The sequence below is a fragment of the Nicotiana sylvestris genome, chromosome 1, assembly GCF_000393655.2.
Source record: "Nicotiana sylvestris chromosome 1, ASM39365v2, whole genome shotgun sequence".
Taxonomy (NCBI): Eukaryota; Viridiplantae; Streptophyta; class Magnoliopsida; order Solanales; family Solanaceae; genus Nicotiana; species Nicotiana sylvestris.
In genome coordinates this window covers 12,573,633-12,593,740 of record NC_091057.1, presented here as the reverse complement: position 1 = coordinate 12,593,740, position 20,108 = coordinate 12,573,633, and positions in this window count along the sequence as shown.

Below are 20,108 nucleotides of genomic sequence, written 5' to 3'. Positions count from 1 at the left end.
AGACTTGCGCGAGACGAAATTAAAAATTGTGGGTCTAAAGTTTCAAACTTCAAATATATGGGTATAAAGTTGGGCCTGGAAAAAGCTAACTTCATAATCAAATACTTTAGTTTAAATTAAGTTCAAAATCAAACCTCAAAAAGTTACTTGGCACAACCTAATTGTACAGTCATATATCCTTTTAGTTACTAGATTCGCAATATAGAAGTCCCTATTAGCGCTGCATAATTAATATTTAATTTTTCTATTTGCGAAGAAGGAGGAGGAAGAAGAAGAAGAGGCGGAAGAGCAGGAGGAAATGGGGAGGAGGTGGTCTAAGTTTGCGAACTCTGGCTAAAAATTAAATAGCTTTTAAAAGGTGAATATGACTTAAAATAGAGGTTTTCAAAGAGGATATATAGTGCAATTCCTACGAATCTATGTTGTATAATACCAGATATTTGCTTATTTCTTAGCCCATATACCGTAGGTTGGACCTCATCTTTACACAAATAGCCGGTTGATTTTACTGTTTATTTTTTCTTGCTGGTATACATAAATTAGCACTGATTATGCATAGTTATACACATATTATCATATATTTTACATTCAACGATAATTTTTAGTTTAAGTAAATGGGTTGGCTCCTATTTAGATTAATTCTTTTTTAATACATGAAAGCATTTCAGCTCCCGGTAATGATACCAAGTAGCCACTTTAGGGATGCTTTGAAATATAATCAGCTTTTGCAAAGTCTTTGAAGAATAACTACAACTTTTAAACAACAACATACTAAGGGCATATCAATTTCTTGTCAAACTTTTGCAATTTTACTTTTAAATCTTTATAGAAAGTAAGATAATATCTTCTGTTGTATTAATATTTTAATTACCATAGTGAGGGGTGTTCAATTAAAGCAAGAAAAAGGTAAGTAGTTAAGATTTTTAATGTTGTATTTCTAGCTAGATTATAACAATTAGGAATTAACTTGGTAAATTAATAATTAGTTTGTGTTAATTACCAAAATCAAGTACTTTCAGAAGGCTATATATTTTGAAGAATTCCACAAATATTTCTCACTATCTTTTGACATTTTAGCACTAAATCATATCTTGAATTCCATGGCCACTACAAAATTCTCCCTTCAATCAGTTTTGCTGCTTTCCATGGTTTTGTTTTCCATGTTGGCTCTTCATCATTGTATGTCCATATTAATTCCTTTTAAACTTAGTTTTTATTTTATTTTATTTTATTATTATTATTATTAGAATTACCAAAAAAATTGCAATAACATGAAATAGATTTATGTACGATTACCTGTTGTTATCTTTTAGTTGATCTGATAGTGTAAAAATTTTTATTTCACGAAATGCAGGTGACGAAAGTACAAAAGTTAAAGCACAAGTTTTAATCGATCCATGCATCCAAGTTCCTGGTGTACCAGCTAAATGGTGTTGTGCTTGGGCTCCAGGATGCTATCCTTCTTATGAAGAATGTCTTGCAAATTGTCACCATTGATTATTTTTTTAAAAAAAATACTGTTAATTCGAGAAAGCATTATGGTTTTTATCAATTTGTACTCATGAGTTTTATGTTGCTAAATAAAATAAAAAGCTGCAATTATCATTAATAAAATTCAGTTTCAGTTATTGATACTTTAAATCCATATATCTAGATCATATTTTTCTTACATATTTTGTCTACATGAAATTGAACATGTATATATTATTTCTCTCATGACAGAGCCTTATACATTTTTATAATCTGTGCATAATCATTGTACATATAGATTATATGCTGATTATACAGTTTGTATTTTCTAAAATTGGTAAAAAAAATAAAGATTAGGATTATTTTTCTATTTTAGGATTTGTTGGGAGTGGTTATTTTTGTTTGCTCTAGCTGTAGAGTCAAAAAGGCTAATATATGTATATTGTTTACTTAGTTAAATAAAAAATTTCATTTGACAAAAAAAAAAGGTTTAAAATCACAACTTAAGTAATGTTGCAACCAACAACTACTAATTTATATTCTCCTATATTTACAATTTGAGCCCAATGCTTCAGAAGAAAGACACATAGGTAGTAACATTTCCAACACAATATATAGAGTAGAAATGACACCAGGTAGCTACTTTAAAGACTGCTATATAAAAATTAGTCAGTGTATCCTGAATTTCAGTTTTTCAAGACAAAAATATTTTGAATTGTCCTAAAGTTATGATTTTTATTTTAAATTTTCAGGACAAAATAAATACTGGCTAATCTCTAAATAGCATTACGTAGAGCAGTTATTAAAAATAATGTCTTTGGACCTCACACAAAATTAAACTGTTGAATAAGAATGAAACAAACACATTTTAACTTCAAGCAATAGACCATTCCTTGTTTAGCTCAAATTTCAACTTCATTATCTCATCCTCAGGCAAAGTCATGGTCACAATCTGTCACGACCCGGATTCCCCATCCTCGGGAGTCGTGATGGCGCCTACTCGTAGAAGCTAGGCAAGCCATGAACTTAGAAATCATTAACTCCTTTATTTAAATCTTCTTACCAATTATATTAACAAGGAAATAAATAGTTAAATAACAGCGGAATATGAAATTTAGCGGAAGATTTAAATAAATAGAAAACGAAAATGTCTCAAAGACCATCACGTGCCTCTAACCAGAACCTGGTGTCACAACATCCATGGACTACTAAGAGTACTAAATACAACCGTTTGAAAGAAATATAACATTGTTTGTCTCGAATACATGAGATAACAGAATATAAAATAAGATAGAGGAGACGTGGGGCCTGCAGACGCTTGCAAAGCTACCTCGGTGTCTCGGTGGACTGAAGGCTGGCTCCCGAGCTACTGTTGCTGACCAAAGGTTACTCCAGTATCTGCACAGAGTGCAGAGTGTAGTATCAGCACAATCGACCCCATGCGCTGGTAAGTGCCTGGCCTAACCCCGGCGAGGTAGTGACGAGGCTAGGACCAGACTCCAGATAAACCTATGCAGTTATATAATATACAGCGGAAATATAAACAGGTAATAACAATTTAAAAGGGAAAGGGAAACATGTTTCGGGGAAACATATCAATTATATCGGAAACTTAATAAAGTATGAAGAACACTCGATGTCTACAATCAATACAATGACAATATTGTTGCGGCGCACAACCCGATCCCTTATCCTTTAACATTGTTGCGGCGTGCAACCCGATCCACATATATAACTGTTGCGGCGTGCAACCCGACCCAATATAATATCTGTTGTGGCGTGCAACCCGATCCAATATAATATCTGTTGCGGCGTGCAACCCGATCCAATATAATATCTGTTGTGGCGTGTGTAAGCACGTGATTTTTGCCCTATATGAGAATTACTCCCAAAAAATTCAAAAATAAAATAATTTTTCTTGGTGTGCAATTTTTGTGATATTTTGTGTAACTATTTGTATGTTTGTCTATGCATGTTTATTTGTTAAATTAATAAAAAATACAAAAATAGGCATCTTTTGCATTTTTAGCATTTAATGTCCAAATGAACAATTTTATGCTTAATTATTACTTAATTGTGCGTTAATTGTTATTGGAAGTTAATTTGCGCTTTTATAACTTAATTTAGTTCTTAATAATAATTTAAGTACTTTTATAATTTAGTTTTAGAAAAATAAAAGAAGAAAAGAGAACAAAAATACAAAGAAAAATCGGATTGGGCCACTTCTTCAATTTCAAACCACAGGCCCAAATAATTGCCCAACTTTCCCCATGACCCGGTCCGTTTCAAACCGGGTCGATCCGGTCCGCTCCATTAACCCAACACCCCTTCTTCATTTTTGTCCAACACAAAACAAAACCAAAAAAATAAAAAATAAAAAGTGAATTATCACTATTAATAGTTTTATTTTTTGTTTTTTTTATATATAAAAAAAAATCCGAAAATATTTTATTTTATTTATTATTTTTATTTTAAAAAATATATATATATATAGTAATTTCGGAAATGATTTTAAAAAAATAAAAAATAAAAAAATAAAAAAAGTAAAAGAATGTAGAAAATTTAAAAAAAGTAAAAAGTTTTAAAAAATTTAAAAGTAAAATAAGGTTGGAATTAAAAAATAAATATAAAGGTATCTGAAAATTTAAAAAATTTAAAGTAATTGAAAGTAGCATTTTTAAAAGAAAAAGAAAAGATAGTGGTTTGTTTTTTAAAGAAAAGTTAAATAAAGTGAGATTCTCTTTTAAAAAAATAAAAAGTGGGATTTTAAATAAGATAAAGTAATTAAAGTTGGAATTTTAAAAATAAAAGTAAATAAAGGTGGGATTTCTTTTTCTAAAAAAATAAAAGCAATTTGTAAGTGGGATTTCTTTTAATTAAAAAAATAATAAAATAATAAAAAACAAATCTGAAAATTTCGAAAATTTTGCTATAAATAGAAGAGAAAATTTAGGAAGAAGGGTGGAAAAAAAGAGAGGAAAAACTAGATAGAGAGAAGAAAAAAAGAGGGGGCGGAGTGAGAAGTATACACCCGATATACATTCTGGATACACTGAATATACAGGGGCAGAATTCATTTTGGAGAGTTTTGAAGTTGAAAAAGAATAGTTACTGTTTCATTGCCTCGCTTAAGATCTGAAATAGTCAGAACCTTCCTGCCTTTTACTTCTTCTCTATACTTGGAGTCGTTTATAGTCTCCTGGGTTTTCTACTATTCCTACTGTTACTGGTCTATTCCTGTGTTGCTGGACTGTCGTTGTTGTGCTACATTGTTACTACTGTTGCTGCTTCTCAGCTTCATCTTCTCTTGTTTTCCAATACCAGGTACACGAATGTAATACTAGTTATTGCAAGCTAAAAATGTGGAAGCATGAATACATATGAAGAATCGAATTTTGAAGTTTTAATTTCGCTTTTTCTCTGTTCCTTTTATTGATTGTATTTAGGCTATTTTATGTATTATTGAATAATAATTGGAATAAGAGAAAATAACATAAGTTAGTCTTTAATGAATCGGCTTGGCAAAACGGGTTAATTCACTAGCTATGAAGGTTCTAAGATTATCAACAGTAGGTTAATTGTGAACAAGTACTTAAATTTAGCTAAGGCATGAATTTGAACTAAATTTCGTGAATTAGGTATTAAGGCATGATTTGAGTTCAAACAAAATTAGAAGAACGTTTAAGTCTAATAAACTTTCTATTAAGCTTTAGTAATTATGGTTAAATCCAGTTTCAAATGGTTGTGAATAATTAATTCCAATAGTTTTTTTTATATATAACAATGCGAGCTTCAATCTAACTATATTTGATTCTTTTGAATATTAGTTGTCAAATTTTTATTTTATTTATAATTTCGAATTTTTTTTAGTAAAATTCTTGTTCATCAATATTTGTATTAATATAGCAATTAGTATGCCATGCTTTCTTAAATAAAAAAAAAGCTCGTAATTAATTAGGATTTTCTTTATTTATTTTAGAGACTAATTTTAATAGAAAAGATGTAGTCGCTTTAGGATTTGTCCATTTAAAATAAATGAGATGAGCCTCGCCTAGTAAAATATATAGATTGCGGGGCCCTCACAAATGTATGTGTTAATTACTTAGAACTCGGGATCGGCCGCTTAGCGAACTTCACGGCCTTTTCTCAAAATAACCCTGCGCTAGTCGCTTTAGGCGCGTATTTAATAATGTTATCTCCTTAAACTCGGGTGCACATTTATGTGACCCAAATCCAAATCTCAACGAAATCGAAATGTGTCTCTAATCACGGGTACATTGATTGTGACGTGGTCTGAGATGTATTTCCATGACATTGCAAATTCTTTTTAATAATGAATGAGACGAGCCTCGACAAACAAAAAATGCACAAGCTGCGGGGCCCTCTAAATGTATATATTAAAATACTTAGAATTCGAGGACAGGCCGTTTAGCGAATTTTACGGCCTTCCCCAAAATAACAAGACGCTAGTTGCTTTAGGCGCGCCTTTAATAATTTATTTTCCTTAACTCGGGTGCACATTTATGTGACCCAAATCCAAATCTCAACCGAGTCGAGATATGCCAAACAACTACGGGTGCATTGATGTAACGTGGTTCGAGATATGTTTCCACGACGTTGCAATTCTCGTAAAATAATAACAATAAGTAAGAAAGCGGTAAAAAGATAAAATTTTGCACATAAGTTCATATTTGTATAAAATCAGATAATCAAGCCGAATATAACAGTTGAGCGACCGTGCTAGAACCACGGAACTCGGGAATGCCTAACACCTTCTCCCGGGTTAACAGAATTCCTTATCCGGATTTCTGGTGCGCAGACTGTAATATGGAGTCATTCTTTTCCTCGATTCGGGATTAAAATTGGTGACTTGGGACACCCTAAATCTCCCAAGTGGCGACTCTGAAATAAATAAACGAATCCCGTTTCGATTGTCCTTTAATTGGAAAAAACTCCCTTGTACCCTCGCGGGTATGTAAAAAGGAGGTGTGACAGCGTGCAACCCGATCCACATATATAATTGTCAACAATAATCATAATTAACCGTCCCGGCAAGGGATCGACAATAGACTCCACTATCCCGGCAAGGGAACTCAACAGTACAAGTATATACATCCCGGCAAGGGAGAAACAACCATAACCAAACTTGTTCCAACATCTAACTATCTCAATTATAACTCAACTAGTTTCAACATCTAACTACCTCAGCTATAACTAAACTTGTTACAACACCTAGCTACCCAACTATAACCAAACTTGTTACAATACCAAACACGAAGAATCATCAACCTAAGCGTCCGTAAAATCAATTAAGAACACAATGCAAGGGAACCTCAACTCAACAATAGCCCGGCAAGGGGGCAACATAATGATCTCTTCTCTTTCTCACTTTTACTTCACAATTCACCTCACAACTCGAGCCAATGCTCTAAGGTTTCGACTATCACTTATACTTTCACAATTCATTATACAATTGGAGCCAATGCTCCTCAATGTTCACAGGTCACAATTCTTCCCACAACTTTACACAATAAATAGAAATATTCACCAAGGCATGAATAATACAACGAGATCATGAAAATCAGAAGATAAGACTCACGGTCATGTTTGACACCAACGTATAGATACTCGTCACCATGCCTATATGTCGTACTAGACAGGAAGCAAATAGCAAATAGGACACAACTACTAATCCCTCAAGCTAAGGTTAGACCAAACACTTACCTCGATGCCACAAACACAACTCAAGCTTCAATTATAGCTTTACCCCTCGATTCCTCCGCACAATTCGCTCATATCTAGCCACAAGTTACTTAATTACATCAATAAATGTTAAATGAATCAATTTGAATGCATTAAAAATGAGTTTTTCCAAAGTCTTACCCAAAAAGTCAAAATCGCCCCCGGACCCACGTGGTCAAAACCCGAGGTTCGAACCAAAACCCGATTACCCATTCCCCCGCGAGCCCAAATATGTAATTTGTCTTGAAATCGGACCTCAAATCGAGGTCCAAATCCCCAATTTTTGAAAACCCTAGGCTCTACCCAAAACACCCAATTTCCCCCATGAAAATCATTGATTTGAAGTTGAAATCATGTTAAAAGATGTTAATGATTGAATAAAACTAGTTAAAAACGACTTACAATTGATTTGGAGAAGAAAAGTTGTTTGAAAAATCGCCTCTTATGTTTTTTGGGTTTTGAAAAGTGAAAAATAATTGGAAAGTCCGTTTAATATACTCCTCTCAGGCCCTCTATGCGGACCGCATAAAAAGGACAGCGGCCGCGGAGCTCCACCACCGACCGCAAGAAATTGAGTGCGGCCGCGGAGGCTTGGCCTTGCTCACCGTGGACCGTACACATCCCACCGTGGTCGCGGAGTCCCCACCGCGGCTGCGAAGTTTCCACCGCGAGACCTAAGTTCAGAGACCTGTAATTTCTCTGAATTTGCAACTTTTTCCTAAGTTCAAAACTTGCCGAAACACATCCGAAACACACTCGAGCCCTCGGGGCTCCTAACCAAACACACGTACTAACTCAACAACATCATACGAACTTATCCGTGTGATCAAATCGCCAAAATAACCTCAATAACAATGAATCAAACCTCAAAATCAAGAACTTTTTTATTCATAAACTTCATCAAGTATCAAATATAGAAATTTAGGTCTGAATCATGTCAAACGACGTCCGTTTTCAACCAAACTCTACAGAAATAACTTAAACCATATATAAGACCTGTACCAGGCACCGAAACCAAAATTTGGGCCCGATATCTTCATGTTCTAATCAAAGTTCATTTCAAATTTCTTTAAACAGTTTTAGAAAACAATTTCGTTTGAAAATTCATTTCTCGGGCTCGGGACCTCGGAATTCGATTCCAGGCATACGCCCAAGTCCCATATTTTCCTATGGACCCTCCGGACCGTCAAATCACGGGTCCAGGTCCATTTTCCCAAAACGTTGACCGAAGTCAAATTAGCTTATTTTATAATCAAAACTTATCATTTTTCACAGATTATTATATTTAAGCTTTCCGGCTATGTGCCCGGGATGCACACACAAATCGAGGTAACTCTAAATAAGGTTTTCAAGGCCTCGGAGACATAGAATTCAATTTAAAATAGGTGATGACTATTTGGGTCGTCACATTCTCCACCTCTAAGACAACCGTTCGTCCTCAAACGGACAGAAGAAGGAAGTACCTGAGTCGGGGAAAAGATGGGGATAATGGCTCCGAATATCGGACTCGGACTCTTAGGTCAATGCCTTAGGAGGCTGACCTCTCTACTAAATACGAACAGAAGGAAAACTCTTCGACCTCAACTGACGAACCTGCCAGTCTAGAATAGCTACCGGCTCCTCCTCATAAAACAAGTCCTTGTCCAACTGGACAGTGCTGAAATCTAACACGTGGGATGGATCGTCGTAATACTTCCGAAGCATGGACACATGAAACAGTGGATGCACAACAGATAAGCTCGGCGGCAATGCAAGTCTATAAGCCACCTCTCCCATGCGATCAAGAATCTCAAACGGACCGATGAACCTAGGGCTAACCTTGCCCTTCTTCCCAAATCTCATCACTCCCTTCATAGGTGACGCTCAGAGCAATACCCACTCTCCAACCATAAAAGCCACATCTCAAACTTTGCGGTCTGCCTAACTCTTTTGCCTGGACTGAGCTGTACGAAGCCTATCCTGAATGATCCTGACCTTGTCCAAATCCTCCTGAACCAGATCCGTACCCAATAACCGAGCCTCCCCCGGTTCAAACCATCCAACCGGAGATCGACACCGCCTACCATATAAAGCCTCATAAGGAGCCATCTGGATACTCGACTGGTAACTGTTGTTGTAGGCAAACTCTGTTAAAGGCAAGAACTGATCCCACGAACCTCCAAAATCGATGGCACAAGCTCGGAGCATATCCTCCAAAATTTGAATAGCCGCTCGGACTGCCCGTCCGTCTAAGGATGAAATGTTGTACTCCACTCAACCTGGGTGCCCAACTTTCGCTGAACTTCTCTCCAGAAATGCGAGGTAAACTGTGTACCCCGGTCCGAAATGATAGATACAGGCACACCATGAAGACGAACAATCTCCCAGATATAGATGTCAGTTAACCTCTCGGACGAATAAGAGACTGCCACAGAAATAAAATGCACTGACTTGGTCAGCCTATCAACAATGACCCATACTGCGTCGAACTTCCTCCGAGTCTGCGGGAGTCCAACAATGAAGTCCATAGTGATCCGCTCCCACTTGCACTCGGGAAGCTCAATCATCTGAAATAAACAACCAGGCCTCTGATGCTCGTACTTAACCTGTTGACAATTCAAACAACGAGCTACATATGCAACGATATCCTTCTTCATTCTCCACCACCAATAATTCTGCCGCAAATCCTGATACATCTTCGCGGCGCCCGGATGAATAGAGTACCAGGAGCTATGGGCCTCCTCTAAAATTAACTCTCATAGCCCATCCACATTTGGCACACACACTCGACCCTGCAATCTCAAAACTCCAACATCATCTAGGGTAACCTGCTTGGCACCCCCACGCTGCATCGTGTCTCTAAGGATGCACAAATGGGGATCATTATACTGCCAATCACGGATACACTCCAATAAAGAAGAACAAGCGACCGTGCAAGCTAATACCCGACTGGGCTCAGAAATATCCAACCTCACGAACCGATTGGCCAAGGCCTGAACATCCAAAGCAAGCGGTCTCTTACCGACCGGAATGTAAGCAAGACTGCCCATACTGGCTGACTTCCTATTCAAGGCATCGACCACCACATTGGCCCTTCCCGAGTGATATAAGATAGTGATATCATAATTCTTCAATAACTCCAACCACCTCCTCTACCTTAAATTCAACTCCTTTTGCTTGAACAAATACTGAAGACTCTTGTGATCTGTGAACACCTCACATGCCATGCCATATAGATAATGCCTCCAAATCTTCAATACATGAACTATGACTGCCAACTCTAAATCATGAACTGGATAGTTCTTCTTGTGAATCTTCAACTTTCGCGAGGCATAGGCAATGACCTTGCCATCCTACATCAACACTGCACCAAGCCCAATACGAGAAGCATCATAATAAACTGTATAAGGCCTTGAACCTGTGGGCAAAACCAACACTGGTGCCGTAGTCAGAGCTGTCTTGAGCTTCTGAAAGCTCGCCTAACATTTGTCTGACCATCTGAACTAGGCACCCTTCTGGGTCAACCTGGTCATCGGGGCTGCGATAGATGAAAACCCCTCCACGAACTGACGATAGTAGCCTGCCAATCCCAAGAAATTCCGAATCTCTGTAGCTGATGCTGGTGCAGGCCAGTTCTTGACTGCCTCAATCTTCTTCGGATCCACCTGAATACCCTCTGCTGACACAACATGACCTAGGAATGCAACTGAACTAAACCAAAACTCACACTTCGAAAATTTAGCATACAACTAGCTATCTCTCAAAGTCTGAAGAACCACTATGAGATGCTACTCATACTCCTCCCGGCTACGGGAATATATCAAAATATCATCAATGAAGACTATCACGAATGAATCTAAATAAGGTCTGAACACCCGGTTCATCAAATCCATAAAAGTTGTTGGTGCATTTGTCAACCCAAACGACATAACCAAGAAATCATAATGCTCGTACCGAGTCCAGAATGCTGTCTTAGGGACATCAGACGCCCTAATCCTCAACTGATGGTAGCCAGATCTCAAATAAATCTTTGAAAACACCTTGGCACCCTGAAGCTGATCAAACAAATCATCGATCCTCGGCAATGGATACTTGTGAGCACGTGATTTTTGCCCTACATGAATTACTCCCATAAATTCAAAATAAAATGATTTCTTTCAGTGTTTGTAATTTTGGGGATTTTTGTGGCATTTTTTGTTAATTGTTTGCATTTTTGTTGCTGCATTTTAATTAGTGAAAAATACAAAAAAATATGTTGCATTTGCATTTAGGTTTAATTTTACATTTTAGGATTAATTAGAAAATTGATTGTTGCATAAAATGGAAAAATCACAAAAAATAGTTTAATTTGCACTTTTAATTTTAGCTTTGATTTTGAGTAGCTTTCTTTTGTTAATTTGTTTTTAATTAATTGTGTCAATTATCATTTTATATTTAATTAAGTTTTGTTTAGTTCTAGGAATTAATTCTGATTTTAATTAATTTTCGAAAAAAGGAGAAAAAGGAAAAAGAGAAAAAAGGTTTTGAATTAAAATTGGTTTTAAATAAAATAAGAAGAGAATTGGTTGGACCAGTCTTAATTCAAGTTGCCCAGGCCCAAAAATCTTTTCCCTTTACCCAGCCCAGAATCCGTTTCCTACCCGGTCCAGCCTTCATAATCGAAACGACGTCATTTTGTTCTTTTGATCGGGACCGTTGATCTCTGCTGATCCAACGGTCCGGAATTTGGGTTTGATAAATATAATAATGTCTAAATCCTCCCCCCGTCTCATTTCCTAAAACTCATCGTCCCCAATAGAAACCCTAGCGACGCCGCCCTAGTTTCCACCGTTTGTCGCCGGCGGTGCGGTTCCAAAACAGCCCCAAACTAACACCCTACAACCCCCATGATCCCCTCATACCAAATCCACAACTACTTTCCTTCGAATCTACCTCGAGCTCGTCGAATCTTAAGTTGAAAGTGAGACCTAAAAATGTCAAACTCCAGAATCGGCAGATTTGGTATTGATTAAGACCAAAACGGACCTTGGTCATGTGTTTTCATCTGAGAACATGTGATTGAGGCCCTTTTTGGTCGAAATCGAGGGTTTGAGAAAGAGCTGCAAGGCTTGCCAGTTCGTTAGGTATCTTAATATTTCTGTTGGCTCTTCTTTTATATTTTTCTGCTTTTTAAAGTCGTCCTGCTTCATCTTGTTTCTGTGTTTGTGTTTCTACTTCTCCATAGCATGTCTGTTGTTATGCACGCACGACCCGTTTGTTAGTCAACATAATTATATGGTTGTTTGTTTAGAATGGGGTGAATCATTTTCTTTTTCTCTTTTGGGTTTTGGGCTTTGGTTCAAAAGTTCCCGTGTCTCTTTCTCTTGGTTAATCTTAGGTCAGATTTTTTAGAATGTTGAGTCTTTGACTGATTTCAATCGATACCTAAAAAATTGAACCCAAAAGGAACTGAATTGGGTTTACTTGGACCCATTAACTTGGATCAATTGGACCCAGGCTCTGTTTGGTTAGAAGGGTAATAACAGGGTCATAGGGGGTAATTTGGGTAGTCTGCTTAGGGAAATCTTTGTGTAACTGTTTGGGAAACTTCTAGGAAGCTGGGGAGGGGACTGCTTTGCAAAAGCTGAATTAAAACTAGGGGTGTCTAAGCTAAAATGAAAATTCAAAAAGGGTCGAAGTACAAATCTGTTGATTAGTTAGGTTGCCCTACTTTCTTGCCTATAAAGGCAACATTTCTTGCCTTTCAAGGCAGACCTAAGAGATAAAAAATCCAGAAAAAATGGCTGAAATATTCAATAAAATCACTGTTTCATTGAACTTCTTCGGTGATTTTTGAAGTTTTCAATCTCTGAAACAATTTCGGATCCATCTGGGGTGGAAAGTGATTGAATTTGGGTTTGTAAAAGTTTGGTTTGAAGTTTGCTGGTTTATTTTTCGATTGAACTGTATTTTTAGACTTCTACACATCCTGTTTCTGGTTTGAAATTGGTTTTACTAGTTATTTCCTGCTGCTGAAGGTCTGGTTTTGCTGTTGTCTATTGCTTTCCTCACTCCTGTTTCCTTTCAATTTTCAGGTATACATCTCTGATTTTAGCCATGTAAGATGGTTGATATGATTGTGAAGAAATGAAGGTCTTCCTTTCTTACGAGCTGTCTTTTGTCTCTATTTTGTTCCATTGGATTGGTCTGGATTAAATCCTGGATGTAGTATGTTTAAAGTAGAGTCACATTTGATATTTGAGGATTACATCAAGAATTGTAGTTGAACCTCGTTTGGTATGTATTGGTTTTCAGTTTGCTTGGAGTCAGGTTTCATGAGTTGGATTGAAAGCAATTTGTTGTTCTTTCATTGTAGGTTTTGTGGTATCATGTTTTTCATGTCATACAACTGAAAAGGAAAGGCTGGATATGTGATTAAGAAGTAGCCAGGATATTCTTAGAGTTGTAAAAATGAATTCATGTGAATGACCTTGCAAATTCAATTGGGTGCAGGCTTGGTGTTGATTGTAATAAAATGCTATAAGTTTTTTTGTGATTTGTAATCCATATGTATAAGCACAAAATAGCTCCTTGTCTAATGCTTGAATGAAAATGTTTGAATACTATTTCCTGTTAGTCGTAGTGTGTCGAGTTTTCCTTACTCCGCTTGGATAACGATTTTTGTTTGAATGGTGGTTATTCGAGTTTTCTTTTTGTATTATTTTAGTTGATTGAAGTTTGTTTGTGACTTATTGCTTACTGCTAATTGACAAAGGGTACACTCTACTATTTTTGTTTCTATACCATGTTCTTTCCAGGGGTCCAGGCAACAAAATCCACTAAAAAGGAAATACAACAACCCCTCCCCTTATGCTTGAATAGTAGTCGATTATTGTTACAAAAGTTTATATATAATTCAAGCGACGAAAACGGGGCGAACAAATTTGAGATTCTAGACGACGTCATATAATATTTGTTTGGTTGTGCTGATTTTGGGTTCTGAATTATTCTATTAACGAGCCATTTGATAAATGTTTAAGCCATAAGGCCATTCTGAAATAGGAAATGTATAGCCTTGCAACCCATTTGGGCTCGCTACCATCCCAATGCCATTTCAACCGAACTCTTAGCTTCGATTTAATATGAGCCCAATAGTTGTTAAGTTAGCTTGAACATTAGCCTAAAATATTTAGAGCTCCTTCAAGTTTTCCTTAATTAATTAGACTCTTACAATTGGTTTGAGATGTGCCATATTAGTCAAGCCAACATTATGGCCCTCACTTAATTAGCTTTTATCCTTAGAAATCGAGGCGCGCCATTTAGAAAATTTTCCACGGGCCTCACAAAGCTGCAAATGTGCTAGTTGCTTTAGGCATGTATTTTAATAATATTACCTTCCTAAACTCGGGTGCGCATTTCATGTGACTCAAATCCAAATCCCAAAATGTTGAATAAATTGTGTTTCGGATTGCGGGTGCATTTCATGTGGCGCGATCCAAAGGCATATTTTAAACGACGTTCAAGCTTCTTTAAAAGCAATTAAGGCAGTTAAAAGTTAAAATTTGCACATAGGTTCATAATTGTTTAAAATCAGATAATTAAGCCGAATATAACAGTTGAGCGACCGTGCTAGAACCACGGAACTCGGAAATGTCTAACACCTTCTCCCGGGTTAACAGAATTCCTTACTCGGATTTCTGGTTCGCGGACTTTTAATCAGACTCATATTTTCCTTGATTCGGGATTCTACCGGTGACTTGAGACACCATAAATCTCCCAAGTGGCGACTCTAAATCTTTAAATACATCCCATTTCGATTATCCTTTAATTGGAAAAACTCCATTTATTTATACTCTCTCCCGGGGGTGTAGTGTAAAAAGGAGGTGTGACAGCTCTGGCGACTCTGCTGGGGACCGAACCCAGAATCTCTGGTTCAGGGTTCAAGAATTCGAGCTTAGAATAATTGTTATAGTTGGCTTTATCCTTTATCTGATTTTCTTACATGATTTGGACCTAATGTGCTAATTGATTGCTTTTACCGCTTTAATATTCCGTGAGCTGTATATAAACTGTTGCGAAATCCCTCTTCTCTCTGAGTCCTCTAAATCATGAAGAAGTATGCACTTCGTGTGACTTCTTTTCTGTTAGAGTCATATTCCAAATTTAGAACGAGGTTCGGACAAGTTGCAAAGCCGGTGAAGCTTCTATATTCCCGGTACGCTTGCCCCCCTCGGCTCGAGCTGTCCGCTCGGGTAAGCCAGGTCTAGAACAAATAACCCCAAGTTTTTAAACCTAGAAAAACATAGCCTCATGTCGGATTCCTAGTAGGAACGTTTGTTTGCATCATGTGCATTTTGACTTTGGAGACTCAACACAGGGGTTGGGTCTGTCTAGGACAGGTGCACCCGAAACAAAAGACCATCCTGATGCATCCTACTTGCTACTTGTGCATTTATTTGCTTCGGACTTGCATGCTGACCGACTTATAAATATTGGAAAAAGTTGAGGAAAGAGAAATAGCAGTATGAGGGTTAAAGAGAGTTAATCACCTGTTCTGAAAAAAAAACCAATATCCAAATAGTGTCGAAACTTTGCTGAATTTTCGAGAATATAAAAAAGGAAGGAAAAAAGGGTTTTTGTTTACAAAATAGTTTGTTTTATTTACCAATAAAATGAAAATGAAAAAAAAAAGTTGTTGTTTACAAAAATAGTTTTATTTGCCAATGAAATGAAAAAAAGAGTCTTGTTTTCAAAAATAGTTTGTTTTGCCTACTCGAACTACGCCAGTTTGATTCTCACAGGGTGTGAGATATGTAGGCAACCCCCATCGGGTCCAACTTCCTTTTTGCAAAAATAGTCCGAAAGCCCAAAAATTCCACTTTAATTTGAAAATAATTAAGTTGATGCCATTCTTGTCAGAAATAGCCGAATGTCCCTAAAAAAGGCGTTGGAAGGCTGGTTTTTGCAAGAACAACCACTTTTGATCACTTTTGAAGGTTTTGGCTGGTTAGCCGACACAACCTTAAGATCTTTATTTTCGAAATGCTGAAAGGCCATGTTGGCAAGGCTGGATGTTTTGTGGAAAATTTTGAAAAATGGTCTTTTCTCTTAAGTCAAAATGAGTCATAGTGTGAAGAGATTCCTTTGGAGCTACATATGTGGTGGCATGATTTGGGGGACAATAGTAGGAAAGTTGTGATAAAAGCATTGGGCGGTCTTATTGGGCTTTTGAAGGTTTAGCCCAGAAAAGACGTGATTGAGGCCTTGATACCATTTTGGGACCCAACACATAATGTGTTCCACTTTGCGTATTTCGAGTTAACTCCTACGCTGGAAGAGATAGTAGGCTATGCCGGGTTCGAAGGGAATCTCAGAAGTCAGTACTCGGTAGCACCAAGAACAGTGACCTCTCACAAATTTTTGGACTTGTTAAGCATCAGTCGGGACATCCGAGATGGAAATTTGGTCAAAGGATTTTGTACCTTCTACTTTCTGTACCGACGATACAAGAATCCCCGTGGCTTTGAAATACCAGATACTGGTCTTACTCACGCTGGAAACCAAGACAAATGGAATCTCGGAGAGGATTAGCTTTCATAATGGCGTTCCTGGGTATTTTGGTTTGCCCGAGACAAGATGGGAACATAGAAATGGGGCTAGTAGGGATAGCTGACTTTATGATGAAAAAGGCAAATGGGACTATAGTGCCGCTGATCTTGGCAGAAATTTACCGAGCTCTTACTCGTTTTCGAGAAGGAGCAAAATTCTTTGAAGGGTGCAATATGCTGTTGCAAATATGGATGGAGAAACACCTTTGTCACCGTCCCGGATACTTGAATTGCGGTATGACTGGCCTCGAGTGCATTGAAAAACATGAAAAGCGAGTAGAGGGTTATGAGTTTCTAGATGGTACGGAAGCATGGCATGCTCATTTGAGATCTTTGACCGCAAATAAGATCAAATGGACATTTGGTTGGCTCTCAGTCGATGAAGTAATATATATGTCGGTTGAAGTGTGTTTTTTGCTGTTGATGGGTCTTCAGAGTATCCAGCCTTATACTTCGCACAGAGTCTTACATCAGTTAGTCCGATACCATACCATCCCACACAATGAAGATTTGAGTCGTCAAGTCATTGAGTTAATGCCAAAAGTTGCCTTCCCAGAAGAAGTGCGTCGGGTTTAACATCAGTGCAGATTCTTAGGGCCTAACACTGAAGTACGAGACCTATCCAGAGGCGAGGTGGAGCCCAGTTATATTGCTTGGTATGGTAAAAGATTCCGAGTTCAACATGAGCCTGACAGGCCCGCAAAGAGACCCCATGTCCAGTAATTCACCGACGGAGCTCAAGTGTAATGGGACTGGCTGACCAAAGAAAACGAGTTCCGGGCCTCCATAAGCAAGTTAGGAAAGCAATTCAGAGAACTTCAATTCGAGAATAGCTTGCAAGTGGTGGCAGATGAAGGAGAAAAGAAAAAGCTAGCCAAATAAAATGAGGCCCTTCGAGCTTAAATTCAGAAAATGATAGCGGCAGAAAATCAAGCCTGAAGCGACAGAGATGAAAAACTCATAGCTAACCTGAGGCAGAAAGTGAGTGACTATAGTTTCGATTTGAACAAAGCAGAAAGTGAACTAGCCAAGGCTAAAAAACAATTGGCTAAAAACGCGGATGAACAAGTACGCTTGGTTAAGCAGTTGAGAGAAAGGTACGACGATGAGGTCGCAGGGTTAAAGAAAAAGGTCATCACCACGGAAAACAAAATAATCAAGTAGGCAAAAGGTTGAAAGGGAACATTGTTATACGACATTGGCGCAATTAGAAATAGATTTGCAACAACTTCAGGATCAAAATCATGCAGCTGAGCAAACTTTGGAAGCCAGGGCCCAGCAGATTGGGCGTTTGTTATAAGAAAAGGACGACATAAGAGAGAGAATCAAAAACATCACTGACTACATCCTTATGAAGTGCCAGATCTGTGAGGATATGACTCGCACTACCTTATTCGCAGCAGTGATGACATTTGTCAAGCATATAATGAATGACTTGGATCGACTTGAAAGGGAGCTTGCATATAGGCCCGCGGCGAGACCGAATGATGTTACGCGGGCACCAAGAACATTGATGTATTCATGATTTTTCCATTTGAGTCTGTATTTCCTTTTGTTAGCGTTTGTTAGTCATGTTGAGTTTGTATTTTCTTTCGGCTATAGTCCGTCACATTATTTTTGAGTCTGTATCTTCTTTTGTTGGAGCATGATAATCTATTTTCGGAGTCTGTATTTCATCTTTGCATCAAAATATATTAGTCTTTTGGAATTTGTTAGTTCTGAGTTTTATAAGGGAAACATTTGTTTTTTTATGAAAATTGAAAATCCCAAAAATTGTTTTATTTCACACTTATCTCCCAGAACTATGCTCGGTCTGATTCATGCGGGGTCATGATACGTAGGCAATCTCCATAGGATTCGACCATAATCAAAAGAGAGAAAAAGAAAAAGAAAAGAGGGGAAAAACAAGAGAGAGGAAGAAAAAGAAAGAAAAATAAGAGAAATAAGAGGAAAGAAACGATGGCGATGAGAGGATAAATAAAGAAAAGAAAAGACAAAGAAAAGCAAAGAAAGAGAAAAGAAAGAAAGTTGCAAATGGAAAAGTCGGGATGACGCAAGCAGCCGAACAAATGCATGATAGAAACGGTTAACTGCTTAGGTGCATTCATTCCTCAAATGTGCGATTACCAACTTGTTAAAAACCTAACCGCTAACAAGTTTGTTGTTGGTGCATTGAGCTCAGGCAGGTGTTAGTTGGTTGGCATTCTGGCAACTCACTCATACAACAGTCGATCGAAAGACATGCTGAATATGGCCAATCAGGAACCGGAAACAAGTATTCTCGACCCATCAAAAGAAGTGGAAGAAATGGATGTTAATGGAATGAGGTAAGAAATGTACAAGATGAAGCAACAGATGGCTGAAATGTACCAAGCCTGGGCGAAGGGGCATCCACCACTAGTCTATCCTGCTAACCCCGCTTATATCCCACCATTGGCTCAACCTCAGGAACCTCCTACTGTGAACTCATCTCTAGATTTTCCCCTCTACCAACAATGCCACGGTACCACTTCCCATACATCACAGGCTCCTCCACCCAAACAAGTCTCATACCCCCTCCACCAGTCACTCCCGTTTTTGTGGCACCTCCACCTGCTACCTTACACTGATCTTCCAGTGAATCTTTGTTCTAGACTCACGATAACCAGTATTATCCCCTGAACCCACCTTCAAAGTTCCAGAACCATATTCTTACACCCCTCATATTGATCTCACGGCGGAAACCGAGAAGCCACCCAAAAGTCCTGAGCATGAGGAGATGACCAGAAAGGTCAAAAGCTTAGAACAATCATTCCGAGACATGAGGGGGTTAGGGGGGCCAAGTAAGTGTGGCCTATAAAGATTTATGTCTGTTCTCAGATGTTCAGTTACCAGCCGGGTTCAAGATGCCCAAGTTTGATCTATACGACGGGCATGGTGACCCAGTAGCGCACTTAAGAGGATTTTGTAGCAAGATGAGAGGAACAAGCGGAAGAGATGAATTGCTGATGGCGTATTTCAGCCAAAGTTTGAGTGGATCAGCGTTAGAATGGTACACCAGACAAGTTCATAGCAGGTGGTACACATGGGACAATTTGGCCAGACTGTCTGTCATTGACGAAGATCGAGAAGAAGCCCGGTGAGAGTTTCAGAGAATATGGGTTCCGTTGGAGAGAACAAGCAGCGAGGGTTGATCCTCCGATGAAGGAAAACGAGATGGTTGATTATTTCTTGCAGGCTTTGGAACCCACTTATTTTGGTCATTTGGTGTCAGCAATGGGCAAGTCCTTTAATGAAGTTGTGAAAATGGGAGGCATGGTTGAGGAGGGACTCAAGTCCAACAAGATCATG